This window comes from Somniosus microcephalus, chromosome 27 (genome assembly GCF_052327205.1).
Source record: "Somniosus microcephalus isolate GS21.2 chromosome 27, FLI_Smic_1.0, whole genome shotgun sequence".
Lineage (NCBI taxonomy): Eukaryota > Metazoa > Chordata > Chondrichthyes > Squaliformes > Somniosidae > Somniosus > Somniosus microcephalus.
In genome coordinates, this window is record NC_141013.1 from 503,394 (window position 1) to 520,747 (window position 17,354).

General features: G+C 47.2%; 1 protein-coding gene across 2 annotated transcripts in view; it reads right to left on the reverse strand.

Moving 5' to 3' along the window:
* Positions 1-3,811: 3,811 nt before the first annotated feature.
* LOC147099837 (aminopeptidase Ey-like) overlaps positions 3,812-17,354 on the reverse strand; it is a 108,906-nt gene continuing 95,363 nt past the window's right edge. For both annotated transcript variants that reach the window (XM_085968269.1, XM_085968268.1), the window contains one exon: positions 3,812-4,541. The gene's annotated coding sequence lies outside the window, so the exon portion shown is untranslated. The remainder of the gene's footprint in view (positions 4,542-17,354) is intronic.

Here is a 17,354-nt window from a genome sequence, read left to right on the forward strand (position 1 = left end):
CTGCACAAGATCGTTGTGAGACGGTGAATATTTTATCCGCTTCCGCGGCGAGTTCAGCACAATCCGTGATCGCGAAATTGGCCAAGGCCGTCTGTACTGGCTCTGGTAGTTGACAGAGAAACAGCTCGCGGAACAGAAAACATTGCGATTCCGAGCCCAAAAGCATGAGCATTTGGCTCATGAGCTCTGAGGGTTTTGAGTCCCCGAGGCCGGGCATGGAGATAAGTCTCCGAGCGCGCTCCGACTTGGACAGACCGAAAATCTGCAGTAAACGTGCTTTTAAAGCTTCGTACTTGCCATCGTTCGGTGGACTCTCGAGGAGGTTGGCGACCCGCGAGGCCGTGGCGCTGTCGAGGGCAGAGACCACGTAATAATAACGGGTCGAATCCGCTGCTACTCCCCGGATTGCAAATTGGGCTTCCGCCTGGAAAAACCACGCGGCCGGTTGTTGCTCCCAAAATTGTGGCAGTTTGAGGGTGACGGCGTTCGTGTCAACGAAAATTGTTCGAAGAAATCGGGGTCACCAATGTAGGAACTGAGGTTCCTAGCCAAAGAATTGAGATCGACTCAGAAAATCAAAAACAATAAAATTTAATGAACAAACGAAGCTGTACAGGAAACTGTAGGATACAATGCAAATAGGTCTGGTCTGCTTGAAAGCCTCTCTGGAAACTGCTAGAAGGTTCCGAGCTCAACTGCTAGCAGGTTCCGAGCTAAACTGCTAGCAGATTCTGAGCTCTACTGCTAGAAGGTTCCGAGCTCTGATGTCATGACGTCATCACGTTCTTCCCGCCGTTGAGAGATCACGTGACGGACGGCATGACGTCACCACGTGGAGTACAGGAAAGAAGCCCTAGTAGAGTTAACAGATGCATTAAAGGTGCAGCCCCCAGCTGTACTACATTGCTGTAAAAGGAATTATATACAATTGTCCGTAATCCTCTGGTGGTTCCGCCACACTAGACTATTTAATTAAGACTATCAGTACTGTTTGGAATGTAGATACACTCATACAGTATGTTTCTTCTGTTATGTGGTGGCCAAGCCTCTGGCCAGGTGGCTTGCGTAAGGTTCCCTTTACTCATGTAAATGGTCTTTGTTTACAACGCAGATAAGCAACGGTTTACAGTGTTTAGTCAAGGTTAACATGTTTAAGGGAGGAATAGAGGACATTTCTGCAGAGGCTTCTGGGAGAACCGGGACTCCATTTTGTTTGTCAAAAAGGGGCACATGTAACTATATTCAGTTTTAAAAGGTACATTTCCACAAGTGTCTTTGATGCAAGAAAACCATCTTGTTCCGAAGGAAGTAGCAAAGCTTGTGGGTGGGGGGGGGGGCGGGTGGCGGATGGTGGGGGGGGCGGGGTGGCGGATGGTGGGGGGGGGGGTGCGGCGGACGGTGGGGGGGGGTGGCGGATGGTGGGGGGGAGCGGCGGACGGTGGGGGGGGGGGGCGGCGGACGGTGGGCGGTGGATGAATGTTACACCACCAAGAGCTAAGGAACTGCCATCCTGTCAAGAAAAGCCTCGATTAGAAGACATCCCAGGATTAGCTTGGCCGGGGAAGGGGGAGGGGTGGAAAGCAACCTTCAGCTTCTACTTTCAGCATGTGATCTGACTCGGCAGATTTAAGAACTGATTATACAATCAATCTCATAGAGCGGCAATAACCTTTTACATCGTATCCTTGCATCGCAGTGTCTAAACATAATAAAATTAGAAAATGCTGGAAATACTCAGCAGGTCAGGCAGTATCCGTGGAGAGAGAAACAGAGTTAACGTTTCAGGTCAATGACCTTTCGTCAGAACTGGAAGAAGTTAGAGATGTAACACATTTTAAGCAAGTGCAGGGGCAGAGAAAGTGGGGAGGGGAGGAAAGAACAAAAGGGAAGGTCTGTGATAGGGTGGAAGGCCTCCCAAATTTGTGCCCATCTTTCCTGCAATTCCATGTTTGAATCCCTCCAGTCAGATTTCCGCCCCTGCCACAGTACCGAAACGACTCTCATCAAAGTCACAAATGACATCCTTTGTGACTGTGACAAAGGTAAACTTTCCCTCCTCGTCCTTCTTGACTTGTCTACAGCCTTTGACACGGTTGACCACTCCATCCTTCTCCAACGCCTCTCCACCATCGACCAGCTGGGTGGGGCTGCACTCGCCCGGTTCCATTCTTATCTATCTAATCGTAGCCAGAGAATCACCTGCAACGGCTTCTCTTCCCACTCCCGCATCGTTACCTCTGGTGTCCCCCAAGGATCTATCCTTGGCCCCCTCCTATTTCTCATCTACATGTTGCCCCTTGGCGACATCATCCGAAAACACAGCGTCAGTTTCCACATGGACGCTGACGATACCCAGCTCTACCTCACTACCTCTTCTCTCGACCGCTCCACGGTCTCTAAATTGACAGACTGCTTGTCCGACACCCAGTTCTGGATGAGCAGAAATTTTCTCCAATTAAATATTGGGAAGACTGAAGCCATTGTTTTCGGTCCCCGCCACAAACTCCGTTCCCTAGCCACTGACTCCATCCCTCTCCCTAACATCTGTCTGAGGCTGAACCACACTGTTCGCAACCTCGGTGTCCTATTTGACCCTGAAATGAGCTTCCGACCACATATCCGCAGCATAACTAAGACTGCCGATTTCCACCTCCGTAACATCGCCTGTCTCCGCCCTTGCCTCAGCTCATCCGCTGCTGAAACCCTCATCCATGCCTTTGTTACCTCTAGACTTGACTATTCCAACACACTCCTGGCTGGCCTCCCACGTTCCACCCCACGTAAACTTGAGGTCATCCAAAACTCGGCTGCCCGTGTCCTAACTCGCACCAAGTCCCATTCACCCATCACCCTTGTGCTCTCTGACCTATATTGGCTCCCAGTTAAGCAACGCCTCGATTTCAAAATTCTCATCCTTGTTTTCAAATCCCTCCATGGCCTCGCCCCTCCCTATCTCTGTAATCTCCTTCAGCCCCACAACCACCACCCCCCACCCGAGATATCCGTGTTCCTCTAATTCTGACCTCTTGAGCATCCCTGATTATAATCGCTCAACCTTTGGTGGCCGTGCCTTCTGTTGCCTGGGCCCTAAGCTCTGGAATTCCCTGCCTAAACCTGTCTGCCTCTCTATCCTCCTTTAAGACGCTCCTTAAAACCTACCTCTTTGACCGTGCTTTTGGTCACCTGCCCTAATTGCTCCTTATGTGGCTCGGTGTCACATATTTTGTCTTATAATACTCTTGTGAAGCGCCTTGGGACATTTTACTACAACTAAAGGTGCTATATAAATACAAGTTGTTGTTGAGAGATTAAATGACAAAAGGGATGATGGTGCAAGGCAAAAGGAGATGGTAATGGGACAAGTAAAGAAAGAAAAGATGGGTCTGGACAACAGCAGAACCATTACCATAGAATTACACAGCATATACAGTGCAGAAACAGGCCATTCGGCCCAGCTGGTCTGTACTGGTCTTTATACTCCACAAGAGTCTCCTCCCATTCAATCTACCTCATCTCAATGTTTCAGTTCTATCTTTCTATTCCCTTTTCTCTTACGCACTCGTCTAGTTTCAGCCATCAGTTTGACACCGGTTTTGCTTTATGACAATCCACCATAGACTGATTTCTCCTGACACACTGGGATTGAATGGAAACGGGCCAATTATAAAATCACTTAGCTTGTCCAATTAGGAAGGTGTGAGTAGCAGGAGATGGAGAGACATTCTCAGCCCCTTACTCCCTTAGCACCAGCTCCATACTCACTCAGCAAATACCCACCTCCAAAAATTAAAGAGCATACAGCCACAAAAACTGTGGTTAAAGGAAATGTACTTTAATTATCAATGTTTCAAATTTCAGATGCATTCCTATTAAAGCATGCAGTCCATATCCATCCTGGAACTGAGCCGTGTACTGGCTGCTGGAATTTCCACTTTATGTTCACAAATGGAAGAAAAATGCAACCTTTGTCTTGCAAAATGGAGGACAGGGAGAGTAAAATCTCACCTCTTGGTCAGTAAGCATTTCTTGGGAGTCGACAGAATGTCCATTTGTGCAGTCGGAGCACAGCGAGGATTGTTAAACTGTTCCTCTATTTTCTAGGCGGACCACAGTGAGGGATTGGTGTTGACTGTTTCTGGGGATGGTGAAGCTGCCGAATGGATAGGTGTAGACATGCAACTTATCTGGGTCACGGCACTAGATTAAGGATTGGCACTGACGACATGCTTAGCGCGTTCCTGTCTGTAACGTGACCAGTGTAGGTGCTCACTACAAACAGTGTCAGAGACTGAGGGCTCCAGTGACAGCACGCTGCAAGTCTTCATAATTTTTATAGCGATAAACTGACCATCAAAAGCTGATGTGATGAAAGTTCTCAGTATTTACAGGTGAGTGTAGTGGATGACCAGGTATCATTGATACGAAATGTCCTTTTACACAAATGGGGATAGGTTTGAAACTTTGATAGTGCGTGGGATCTCCGGCAGATTGATGTTCTTGACAGCAGAGACTGCACGGGCAGGAGCTGCAGAGAACCCAGCCTGGAATAACAAAAGAAAGGTTAGATTTTAATGTCACAGAGCCAAGAAATCCAAACTGCATCCAGGTAATTAAAGCAACAAAGAACTGCATCACTTTATAAATTTGTTCAAAATTGCTAAAAGCAAAACTGAAGCCATTCCAATAAAGACTGGAGAAAGAGAGGAGAGAGAGGAGGACGAGAAATAGGAAGAGGAGGAGGATAATGGTAACAAGGAGGTACATCTTCAATTTACAACACTGTCTTTCTCTTCAAGGCTAGCAGTTTAGCGAACCTGGTTAATCCGCTACCTCTCTTCCAACTCTCAGTTTTGGCAGCTTCACCTGAATGTCCTGCCCAAGATTAGGAGCTCACCACATTTGGTAACTAAAAGAATTGATATCCTGTGACTTGGTGGCACAACAAGGGAGAATCATGTTGCCAGATTATTTTATCTATCAAGTGATAAACAAAGTTTCACTGGATTAAACCAGCACCCAGCAGCACCATTCCTGATCCATTTCTGCAAATTAGACCAAATACTACTGATGCAAACTTCTGCATTTCGCCAAATCGCTCAATCATCTTCTCAGCTGCATTTTTCTCAAAGTGTTAAAAAGGACACTGGAACTGTGGTGGGCAGTGTGCTGGTTGGAAGCCTCACCCATTCGGAGGCTGATGAATAACTAATCCAGCTTGCACTGGAACGCAAGGCTGGAAACTTATCAAATTGTTCCAAATTGTAAAGTAAAGGGTGCGTGATTTATAACCACAGCCTGAACAAGATTAAATGATTACACGGCAGTACTCTAAAGGTTGTTTTTTGTGAAGTTTAAGGGCTGGTTTTATTCTGTTCTGGGATTTATTTTGGATCAGCTTTTGGAACAGGCTGTCCTTGACTCTTGAAGCATGTGAGCCAGCCTGAAAACTCCCTACTGTCAGCACCCAGCCCTTATCACCGTCACTCAAAGTTTTTGCAACTGCTGATGCTGCTACTCTGCTGGGTGCAAATAATCTGAACTATTAGTCATAGAGTCATAGAGTTATACAGCACAGAAAGAGGCCCTTCGGCCCATCGTGTCCGCGCCGACCATCAATCCCTGTCCAGTCTAATCCCATTTTCCAGCATTTGGTCCATAGCCTTGTATGCAATGGCATTTCAAGTGCTCATCCAAATGCTTCTTGAATGTTGTGAGGGTTCCTGCCTCTACCACCCTTTCAGGCAGTGAGTTCCAGATTCCAACCACCCTCTGGGTGAAAAAGTTCCTCCTCGAATCCCCTCCAAACCTCCTGCCCCTTACCTTGAATCTATGCCCCCTTGTTATTGACCCCCCTACTAAGGGGAAAAGTTCCTCTTTATCTACCCTATCTATGCCCCTCATCATTTTGTACACCTCAATCAGGTCCCCCCTCAGCCTTCTTTGCTCCAAGGAAAACAACCCCAGCCTGTTTAGTCTTTCTTCATAGCTGAGGCGCTCCATCCCAGGTAACATCCTGGTGAATCTTCTCTGCACCCTCTCCAAAGCAATCACATCCTTCCTATAGTGAGGCGACCAGAACTGCACACAGTACTCCAGCTGTGGCCTCACCAGCGTTTTGTACAGCTCCATCATAACCTCCCTGCTCTTATATTCTATGCCTCGGCTAATGAAGGCAAGTATCCCATATGCCTTTTTAACCACCTTATCTACCTGTTCCGCTGCCTTCAGGGATCTATGTACATGTACACCAAGGTCCCTCTGACCCTCTGTACTTCCTAGGGTCCTACCACTCATTGTGTATTCCCTTGCCTTATTTGTCCGTCCAAAATGCATCACCTCGCACTTTTCAGGGTTAAATTCCATTTGCCACTTTTCCGCCGATCTGACCAACCCGTTTATATCGTCCTGTAGCCTGAGGCTTTCCTCCTCGCAATTTACCACCCCACCAATTTTCGTGGCATCTGCAAACTTACTGATCATACCTTTTACATTCTCATCCAAATCATTTATGTAGATCACAAACAGCAAGGGTCCCAGCACCGATCCCTGAGGTACCCCACTGGACACAGGCTTCCAGTCACAAAAGCAACCTTCGACCATCACCCTCTGCCTCCTGCCACTCAGCCAGTTTAGGATCCAACGCGCCAAGGCACCCTGGATCCCATGGGCTCTTACCTTCTTGACCAGTCTCCTATGCGGGACTTTGTCAAAAGCTTTACTGAAATCCATGTAAACCACATCCACAGCATTTCCCTCATCCACACACCTAGTCACCCCCTCGAAAAATTCAATCAGATTGGTCAGACATGATTTACCCTTGACAAAGCCATGCTGACTATCCCCGATTAATCCTTGCCTCTCCAAGTGGAGACTAATTTTGTCCCTCAGAATTTTTTCCAATAATTTCCCTACCACAGATGTTAGGCTCACTGGCCTGTAATTCCCTGGTTTATCCCCGCTACCCTTCTTGAATAATGGTACTACGTTAGCTGTTCTCCAGTCCTCTGGTACATCCCCTGTGGCCAGAGAGGTTCTGAAAATTTGTGTCAGAGCCCCTGCAATCTCCTCCTTTGCCTCACACAACAGCCTGGGATACATCTCATCCGGGCCTGGGGATTTATCCACTTTTTGGCCTGCTAAAACCGCTAGTACCTCCTCCCTCTTAGTGTTTTATGATCCAACATATATAATCCACAGCTAACTACTGTAACATTGCAACCTGTGAAAAGGCAACACTGTCCGTGTCAACACAGACCAGAAACCAGACCAAGACCCGGTCCGGGTCCGGGGGGTTGGGTTGGGTTGAAGTGGGTGAATGTTTACAGAGAAGAAAACTCTTCAGAGAAAAGATGAACTGTGAGGGAGAAACACGTCGAGACAGGAGATGAGAGACAAACAAATGGCTACAAGAATTACAATCCAGTTCAAGAAAACAGGTGTAATTAGAGAGATCGGCAACACAGACAGATTCCAAACATAAAACAGTCAAGGAGAAAGCAAGAGACAAAGACTACAACAATTCTGGGTTGAAGTGTGGTAGAAAGGGAAGGCCGTGAAGGCGCAGTACACGGCAACTACCTGAGTATTAGGGGCTCTAAACTGACCGTTACACAGGATTAAACCATCAGGTCCATACAGTGGGCACAGAACTCCTCTCCTCCCTCCCCTGCAGCCGGGCAATAGTGGGAGACATGCAGAGTTTCCATTAGATGTCCAAGGAATAGAACTCCCACAGAGATAATTAGCCTTGCTTCAGATGTACATTCGGTATTTCTTACCTCAGACTTTTCCAGCTTAGTCTGTGCCTCCACCTGTGATACAATTTCGGTAACAAGGACCACCTAATCTCCAACACCAAGGTAGGTCAGGCTTTAAGTACCAGTGATCTTAATATGATCAAATGTGTCATTAAAAGAATTGGAGAGGTTATTAAAATCCAAACAAAATTGCCAATTTTAAGAGGACCGACTTTATGCGATTGTGAAGCATTGTCAGAGTGTGCCTGTGTAATGTATATACCTTTAAGGGGGGAACTATCTTTTACAGCTCATGTATACTGCAGAACCGGCAGTGACCACACCTGTATATAGCACTGAGTAGTAATCTATACAGATCAGTTCCAGTGTGAGCTACGTTGAGTAAACACCTGTTGTACCGTTCTCCTGCAGTCTGTGTCTTATTATACACGGACACAACATTGGCGACAAGGCAAGTTCGAACCTACCTGCAACTCTGCATCACCTCCCGGGGATTCGTTCCTGGAGATCAGTGGATTGGATGTCAAGGCCAGAGACTCGGGCGTCGACCACGGGCAATTGCGGGGGAGGCTGTCGAGAGCCAGGCTTGGCTTTCCAGTCGAGGTGGTCCAGCTCCCGGACAGCGGCGGGCTAGAGCCTGACCGAGCGGCACAGCAAAGGGCCGAGCAGCGTCGACGGGGGAGAGAGAGAGAGGGCAGAGCGCACAGGGCACAGCCAGTGTTCAGGGGCCAAGCAGCATCGGAGAGAGGGAGAGAGAGACGCACAGGAACCTGCAAGGCGCCGCCATTGCCACGAGGACCGCCAAGAGCGGCGTTGGCAGCAGCGCAGGAGAAGCACGCGAAACCTACAGGGCGCCGCCATTGCCACGAGAACTGCCGGGAGCGGCGTTGGCAGCAGCGGGGGAGGAAGGAAAGCACGGGAGATGCCATTTTAAGCCATTGGGAGACGCCATTTTAAACCACACCCAAAATGCCGAAGAGTGGCAGTATCACCGCATTTGACAATGAAGTCGAAGATTGGACTACATATGTCGAACGAATAGAGGTATACTGCAAGGCAAATGAGGTGTCAGATGACAAGAAAGCGTCGGTATTGTTAAATTTAATGGGTGCAAAGACATATGGATTATTACGAAATCTAGTAACCCCAACGAAGCCAATGGAAAAGAGTTTTGAAGACATAGTAACGATACTACAGGGACATTTAAACCCCACACCGCTGCTGATAGCAGAAAGATTCAAGTTTCACAAACGGAACTAGCATAAGGATGAAAGCAATGCTGATTATTTAACAGAACTGCGCAAACTATCGAAACACTGCCAGTTTGGAGCGGGACTGGCAGATACCTTAAGGGACAAGTTTGTGTGTGGGCTTCAAAGTGAAGGAACCCAGAAATGGCTTTTATCTGAAAAGGACCTTACGCTGGAAAAGGCTTTCAGCATTGCGGTATCATATGAAGCAGCAGCACGGGGCACTGCAGAGATACAACAGAGACCGCAAGAATATGGCAGAAACGAAATGTCATATGGAACAGAGAAGTGCTATCGCTGCGGCAGAACAACACACGACCAGAATGATTGCTGGTTCAAAGACAAAGTGTGCAGACAGTGTGGAAAAGTAGGACACATAGCACGAGTCTGCAGGTCAGGAAAGAAAACCAGCAATAAGAAACCTACCAAAGGAAAGTACAAGAAGGTACATAAGATGACGGAGAATAGTTCAGACGAACAAAAGAGTGATAACGACTCCGAAAGCAGGGAACTGAGTTGTCTGAAACTACATAATGTGATCACAACGGAGGATCACCGAACCATTTGGGTCACTCTCAAGATAGCAGGAGTCCAGGTAAAGATGGAATTGGACACAGGATCAGCCCTAACAGTCATAAACCAATGGGACTACGAGCGGCTATTCTCACACATACCCTTGAGAGACACAAAATTATTTTGAAGACGTACACGGGCAAAAAGTCTACCCCAAAGGAAAAATAAGGGTGACCGTTATATATAACGGTATGGAAACACCAAAACTAGACCTGTATGTATTGCAAGATGGAGGACCACCATTACTGGGACGTGAATGGATCCGGAAAATACAACTGGATTGGCATTCCATACAGGCACTGACTGTGGCTGACAAAAAGGATGACGACGTCACACCTGGGCGACTGTCAAAGATCCTAACTGACGCGAAAGAAGTGTTCCAGCAAGGACTCGGAACACTAAAAGGCATGACAGCGACAATTAAAATTGAAGAAAACGCAAGTCCAAAATTTTTTAAGGCCAGACCGGTACCTTATGCGATCCGCCCAGCCGTCGAAGCAGAGCTGGAGAGTCTGGAACGTTCAGGTGTACTGTCCAAGGTAGACTGGAGCGAGTGGGCTACACCCATCGTCCCTGTGATGAAAAAGTCGTTGAGCAGCACGCCTGGGGAACCAAGGAAGGTTCGCATCTGTGGGGACTTTAAGGTAACAGTGAACCCGGTCCTTCACACTGTACAATATCCACTTCTGCGGATTGAAGATATTTTCGCCTCGCTATCTGGAGGGAAACGCTTCACTAAGATTGATCTGGCCCAAGCGTATCTGCAAATGGAGGTAGAAGAAGCATCAAAAAAATACCTCACAATCAACGCCCATAAAGGTCTCTACCAATACAACCGGCTGGTATTCGGGGTAGCATCAGCTCCGGCTATTTGGCAGAGGGCAATGGAACAAGTCCTGCAAGGGATCCCAGGGACCCAGTGTTATTTGGACGACATCCTGGTCACGGGCGAAAATGACAGTGATCACCTTGCCAACCTGGAGCAGGTGCTCACTAGATTGCAGGAATATGGGCTCCGAGCTAACCGCCCCAAATGCGAGTTTTTTAGAAAACAGATCTCGTATTGTGGCCACGTTATCGATAAAGAGGGGTTACATAAGTCCCCAGAGAAGATTGAGGCAGTAGTCAAGGCTTCAGCACCAGAAAATGTGTCACAACTGAGGTCGTTCCTCGGGCTGGTAAACTACTACCATAAGTTCTTGCCAAATTTGTCTCCAATACTACACCCACTGAACACCCTACTGCAAACTGGGGTGCCATGGAAGTGGAGTGACGAATGTAGACGAGCTTTCCAGAAGAGCAAAACACTAATCACATCGAAAGAGGTATTGGCCCATTACAACCCAGCATTACCAATTCGGTTGGCATGTGATGCGTCACCCTATGGCATTGGAGCGGTGCTGTCGCACAAATTCTCGGACAGCTCAGAGAGGCCAATAGCCTTTGCGTCACGATCACTAACCTCAGCCGAGCGTAACTACGCCCAGATTGACAGGGAGGCCCTCAGCCTAGTGTGGGGAGTGAAAAAGTTCAATCACTATCTGCACGGGCAGAAATTCACCTTGCTGACTGATCACCAGCCTCTTGTCTCCATTTTTAATCCAAAGAAGGGCGTTCCGGTGATGACTGCGCAACGACTACAAAGATGGTCACTTTTTCTAGGGGCGCACCAGTATGCGATTGAATATAAGGGCACGAAACAGCATGGAAATGCTGATGGGCTATCACGCCTGCCACTGCCTACTGCGGAGGAAGCACCAGCAGTGGATCCTGTCAAAATATTCCATTCGACTATAGTTGAATACCTACCGGTAACTAACGCTTGTATCGAAAAGGAAACCCGAAATGACCCGACACTGTCTCGGGTATATGATTTGACGGTGAAGGGATGGCCAGCACATGGCGACTCACTGTTGCCAGCATTCTCGACAAGGAGAGAACAGCTGTCACTGTGCCGGGGGACCTTGATGTGTGGATCCCGAGTGGTAATTCCACCCAAGTTAAGGGATAGAGTGCTCAATGAGCTTCATGAGGATCATCTGGGAGGGGTAAAAATGAAAAGCCTAGCCAGGGCTTATGTGTGGTGGCCGGGAATCGATAAACAAATCGAGGACCTGACCAAGAGCTGCTCAGGATGTCAGAAAGTCCAAAATGCACCACCACAGGCCCCTCTACACCCATGGGAGTGGCCCTCATCTCCAAGGCAACGGGTGCATATTGATTTTGCTGGTCCATTCATGGACTCAATGTTTTTAATAGCCATGGATGTGCACTCAAAATGGCCTGAGGTCATCAAAATGTCCTCCACCACCACGGAGAAAACTATTGCAGTCCTACGGACCATTTTTGCCAGGAATGGCTTGCCAGAACAGATTTGCTCCGACAACGGACCACAGTTTGTGTCCGAAGAGTTCTGGAGGTTCTTGAAAAAGAATGGGGTAAGGCATTCCACATCCGCCGCGTATCATCCAGCCACAAATGGATTGGCTGAGAGGTTCGTACAAACCTTTAAGAAGGCAATAAAGGCTATGTACAATGACAACATTCCGCTGCAGCACAAGGTGGACAATTTCCTGTTCGCCTACCGGAATGCGACACACGCAGTCACCAACCAGGCCCCAGCCATGATGTTCTTTAACCGAAGGTTAAGATCTCGCCTGGATTTGCTCAGACCAAACGTACGAAGAGATGTTGAGAGTAAGCAATTCCAGCACATCCATGAGAAGCCAACAAGGAGCTTCAATGTAGGGCAACCAGTCTTGGCCCGCGACTACCGAACAGAAAAATGGCAGCCAGGAACGATATGCACACGGCAGGGCCCACTAATGTACACAGTGGACGTTGGGGAGAGCATCGTGAGACGCCATGCTGACCAGATCCTAGAGTCACAGGAACAAGTCAACCCCATGCCTCGCCCATACGTACCTGGTGATGAACCCGACGTACAGGTCGCATCTACCCCAGAAACAGTAGCATCGGAAGCTGATGAACCAACCGACGATAGGGGGCCAGAATCGCCTCCGCACCAAGAGCAAGACACTCGGGAAAGGCGCTATCCAGAAAGGATCAGGAAGCCTCCCCAAAGACTGAATATATAAATAGACTATTTTCAGCTAATGTTGCATGTTAAAAGTGTTAATTGTAATTAGTTTGATATTTAATTATTAAATGAGTGTTATGGTACTGTTAATCTAAAAGGGGAGGAATTGTAATGTATATACCTTTAAGGGGGGAACTATCTTTTACAGCTCATGTATACTGCAGTACCGGCAGTGACCACACCTGTATATAGCACTGAGTAGTAATCTGTACAGATCAGTTCCAGTGTGAGCCACGTTTAGTAAACACCTGTTGTACCGTTCTCCTGCAGTCTGTGTCTTATTATACACGGACACAACAGCCTGGAAGGTTGGAATGTGGCCAGAGTGGAGGAAATGTGGAGTTGCTGACGGAAGTGATTCTGAACGCAATGGACCAGTGTACTCATGTAAAGCAAAGTTCCAAAGCTTAAAGTCACTCCTGCCTGGTGAATGGGACTGCCAATCAACTCAAAGAAGGAGAAACAAGCATTTAAGGCCATGAATGAAAATGGCAAAGTATTAAGATGGATTCAATATAAAAAGGCATCAAAGTGGCCATGAAAAATGTAAAATTGAATATAGTGCAGCGTGTTTGGGAGGAACAGGTGACTTTGGACTTAGAAATTCAGTGGGCTGTGCCACCCGTTAGCGCCCAAAGAGGGCACTTAGTGGGTTTTGCGCCACTGGCCACGCCTCCCGCTAAATTTAGCGGGACGCTAATGGCGGCGCTAGCCGTTAGCGCTGCACCGCCACCGATGATGTCATTGGTGTGCGCAGTGACCCGCTACCACCCCAATTGCCAAATTTGGTAGCGTCCCCTGCTTTAACGCCGGTCGCAATTTGCGAGCGGTTCAGGGGGGCCTACCTGCGGCGGTAGAGGCCCTGAGGTGCGGGGCGGCCATTTTTTTTGCTGGCCGCCTGCCAGCACCTCTTCGCGCCGCTGTCCCCAGCCTCCTGAGCCACCCGCCCCGCGTTGTGCCGGCTGTGTCCCAAGAGCCCGGCACTTCTCCTCGGTGCCGGGCTCTTTTGCCGGCACTCGCGATTGCCGATCATGCTGCAGCAGGCCCCTCCCCTTTAAGAAGGGGAGGAAGGCCTGCAGTACCGCAGCGCGCCGTGCCGCAGTGTGTGGCGCTGCGGCACGTTGCACTGCGATTTTCAGTCGCAGCGCCCCAAGAGGGATGCGGGGTGCCTCGAGTAGCGCCGCGCTTCCGTTTGGGACGCTGGAACTGAATTTCCGGGGAGCGGTCGTGACTCCTTCCGGGGTGGTACTTTCGGCGCCCTGGCGAGACTGGTGCCCCAAATGGGGCGCAAGTGAATTTCTAGGCCATGGTTTCCATTGCTCTCCACCACTGGGGGGTTTCTTCGCCTCATGTCTGGGTCTGTTGTAGACTAATTGATAGAGATTGATTGCTGTGATTGGTCAACAACTCCATTATTGTTGTATCATGTGACTACCAGGATGGTAGGTGATGAACTAGAGGGACCGTGGTCTTTCGTTGTCTCGCGATTCCTATAATCCTATCTTAAGAATTTGAGTTATGAGAAAGACCCGAGAACCTTGGGATTTACAGCCTTGAAGATGTCCAAAAGGTGATTGTTCAGGGATTTACAAGATAGTTAACAGAATGGAAAGGCAAATCTGGAAAATTACTTTAAACTGGAGGAGTAGGGGAAAGCGTCATGGGTTTAAACCAGCAAAAGGCAAATTTAGAACTGGTATCAGGAAGTGATCAACATATAAATCTGACTCAAACAGGGTAGTGGAGGAAAAAAAACAGGGAATCAATTAAGTACCAAGTGGAGTGCAATTGGGGAACTTTAGGGTCACAGAATCACAGAATCACAGAAACCCCACAGTGCAGATAGAGGCCATTTCGGCCCATCGATCCTGCACCGACACATATCCCACCCGATCCCCGTAACCCCTACACCAACACATATCCCACCCTATCCTGTAACCCCACGTATTTAATCCCCCTAACACTAAGGGTCAATTTATCATAGCCAATCAACCTAGCCCGCACATCTTTGGACTGTGGGAGGAAACCGGAGCACCCGGAGGAAACCCACGCAAACACGGGGAGAATGTGCAAACTCCACACAGACAGTCGCCCGAGGCCGGATTCGAACCCGGGTCTTTGTAAAAGAGCCGAGGGGAGAAATCCCTGGATTTGATGATGAGTAACAAGGACCATCTAATCTCCAACACCAAGGTAGGTCAGGCTTTAAGTACCAGTGATCTTAATGGGATCAAATTTGACATTAAAAGAATTGGAGAGGTTATTAAAATCCAAATAAAATTGCCAATTTTAAGAGGACCGATTTATGCGATTGTGAAGCATTGTCAGAGTGTGCCTGGAAGGCTGGAATATGGCCAGAGTTGCTGACGGAGGTGATTCTGAACGCAATGGACCAGTGTACTCATGCAAAGCAAAGTTCCAAAGCTTAAAGTCACTCCTGCCTGGTGAATAGGACTGCCAATCAACTCAAAGAAGGAGAAACAAGCATTTAAGGCCATGAAGGAAAATGTCAAAGTATTAAGATGGATTCAATATAAAAAGGCATCAAAATGGCCATGAAAAATGTCAAATTGAATATAGTGTAGCGTGTTTGGGAGGAACAGGTGACTTTGGACTTATGGTTTCCATTGCTCTCCACCACTGGGGGGTTTCTTTGCCTCATGTCTGGGTCTGTTGTAGACTAATTGATAGAGATTGATTGCTGTGATTGGTCAACAACTCCATTATTGTTGTATCATGTGACTACCAGGATGGTAGGTGATGAACTAGAGGGACCGTGGTCTTTCGTTGTCTCGCGATTCCTATGATCCTATCTTAAGAATTTGAGTTATGAGAAAGACCCGAGAACCTTGGGATTTACAGCCTTGAAGATGTCCAAAAGGTGATTGTTCAGAGATTTACAAGATAGTTAACAGAATGGAAAGGCAAATCTGGAAAATTACTTTAAACTGGAGGAGTAGGGGAAAGCGTCATGGGTTTAAACCAGCAAAAGGCAAATTTAGAACTGGTATCAGGAAGTGATCAACATATAAATCTGACTCAAACAGGGTAGTGGAGGAAAAAAACCAGGGAATCAATTAAGTACCAAGTGGAGTGCAATTGGGGAACTTTAGGGTCATGCTGGATGATCCAAGATGGGCCGAATGGCCTTCCTCATCCGTAACTATCTTGTGACCTTGATTTATGCAGTGCCTTTCACAGCAAAACCTAAAGTGCTTTACAACTAACAAATTATTTTGAAGTGCAGCCACTGTTATGTTGGCAGAAACAGCAGCCAACAGTGCACAGCAAGATTCCACAAACAGCAATGAGATAAATGACCAGATACAGGAAACTTTCGTTTATCCGGAGGTTAAATGTCCAGAAAGCTCTACCTACCGGCAAAATTCAGGAGTCGGTTCAGATAATTTTTTTCTTTTCGTTGCTTCTTTTCTCCAGTCCTGGCTCTGTAAGCGTCTCTGTAGCTAAGCAACAGCTTCAGCTAGACACTTGCAAGCTGCGCCGACTGTTTTGAAGCTGTTGCTAAGCAACAGGGTTTGTTGCTTCACACGGAGCTCTGAGCTCCGTATGTTTAAACATTAGCGCTGGTTTCTATGGCAGTTTTGATCTAACGGCACCAGCTCGGTCCCATCAGTGCCAGATAGCAGAAAGTTTCCTGTAATCTGCTAAACCTCCAACATCAATGTTATCCTGATTTGCATATAGATATGTATCACCATTCATTCATATCAAGGACAATAACGGACGCAATTGGGAGTAAAGGTTTGTGGAGAACGAGTGCAAGTGGAGATAATGCTACATATCTTGCAATAAGAAAGTGTGTGTTGGTTGTAGTTTCTGCTTCAGAATGATCGCTTGCAAAAAAACATTTCTTATCAGGATAATTAATATGAAACATTCTGATTGCATCCATAGAAACAGATTATATGAGCTACACACACTTATTATTGCTAAATATGCAGCTTTATTACACAATGTCCTGATAAAAATTCCAAATGGGAGTCTCGAGCGTGTGCTGACCAAGAGACGACTGTTTCGGCTCCACTTTGTGACTGCCTCAGTCCTGCTTTGAAACTGCATCAACAACTTGCATTTATATAGCGCCTTTAACATAGTAAAACATCCCACGGTGCTTCACTAAGTCACAACCATCCTGCACTATCATGCTGATCCAGTCAGAGTTTAATCCTTCAGAGTAATTTCTAATAGTTATAGAAACACTAATCAAAGGACAAAGCAAGGATTTATTTGGGGAAAGTGCTTTCTATATAAATATTCATTCAAGACATGAAAAAAAACAACTATTTCAAGGAAATATTCTCAATGTGATCCTCTCCTGGATTAGCCTCCAGGTCTGGGTCAAACGTACAGATAGTTCTCAGAAGCCTCACTTCTTCCCAAGCAAAAGAAAAAATAAAAGATAAAGTTAAAAATGCTGAATAACTCAACAACAACAACTTGCATTTATATAGTGCCTTTAACGTAGGCGCTTCACAGGGGCATTATCGGACAAAACTCCTACTCAGTACAAGTTAAAGCATATTAGCTTGTGATTGTAGTGTACTGGTACAATACACTACGTAGCACCATAATAAGGTGGAGAATTGTAAAGTTTTGGTAGGAAAAATAGAAAAGCAGAATATTTTTTAATGGTGAGAGATTGGGAAATGTTGG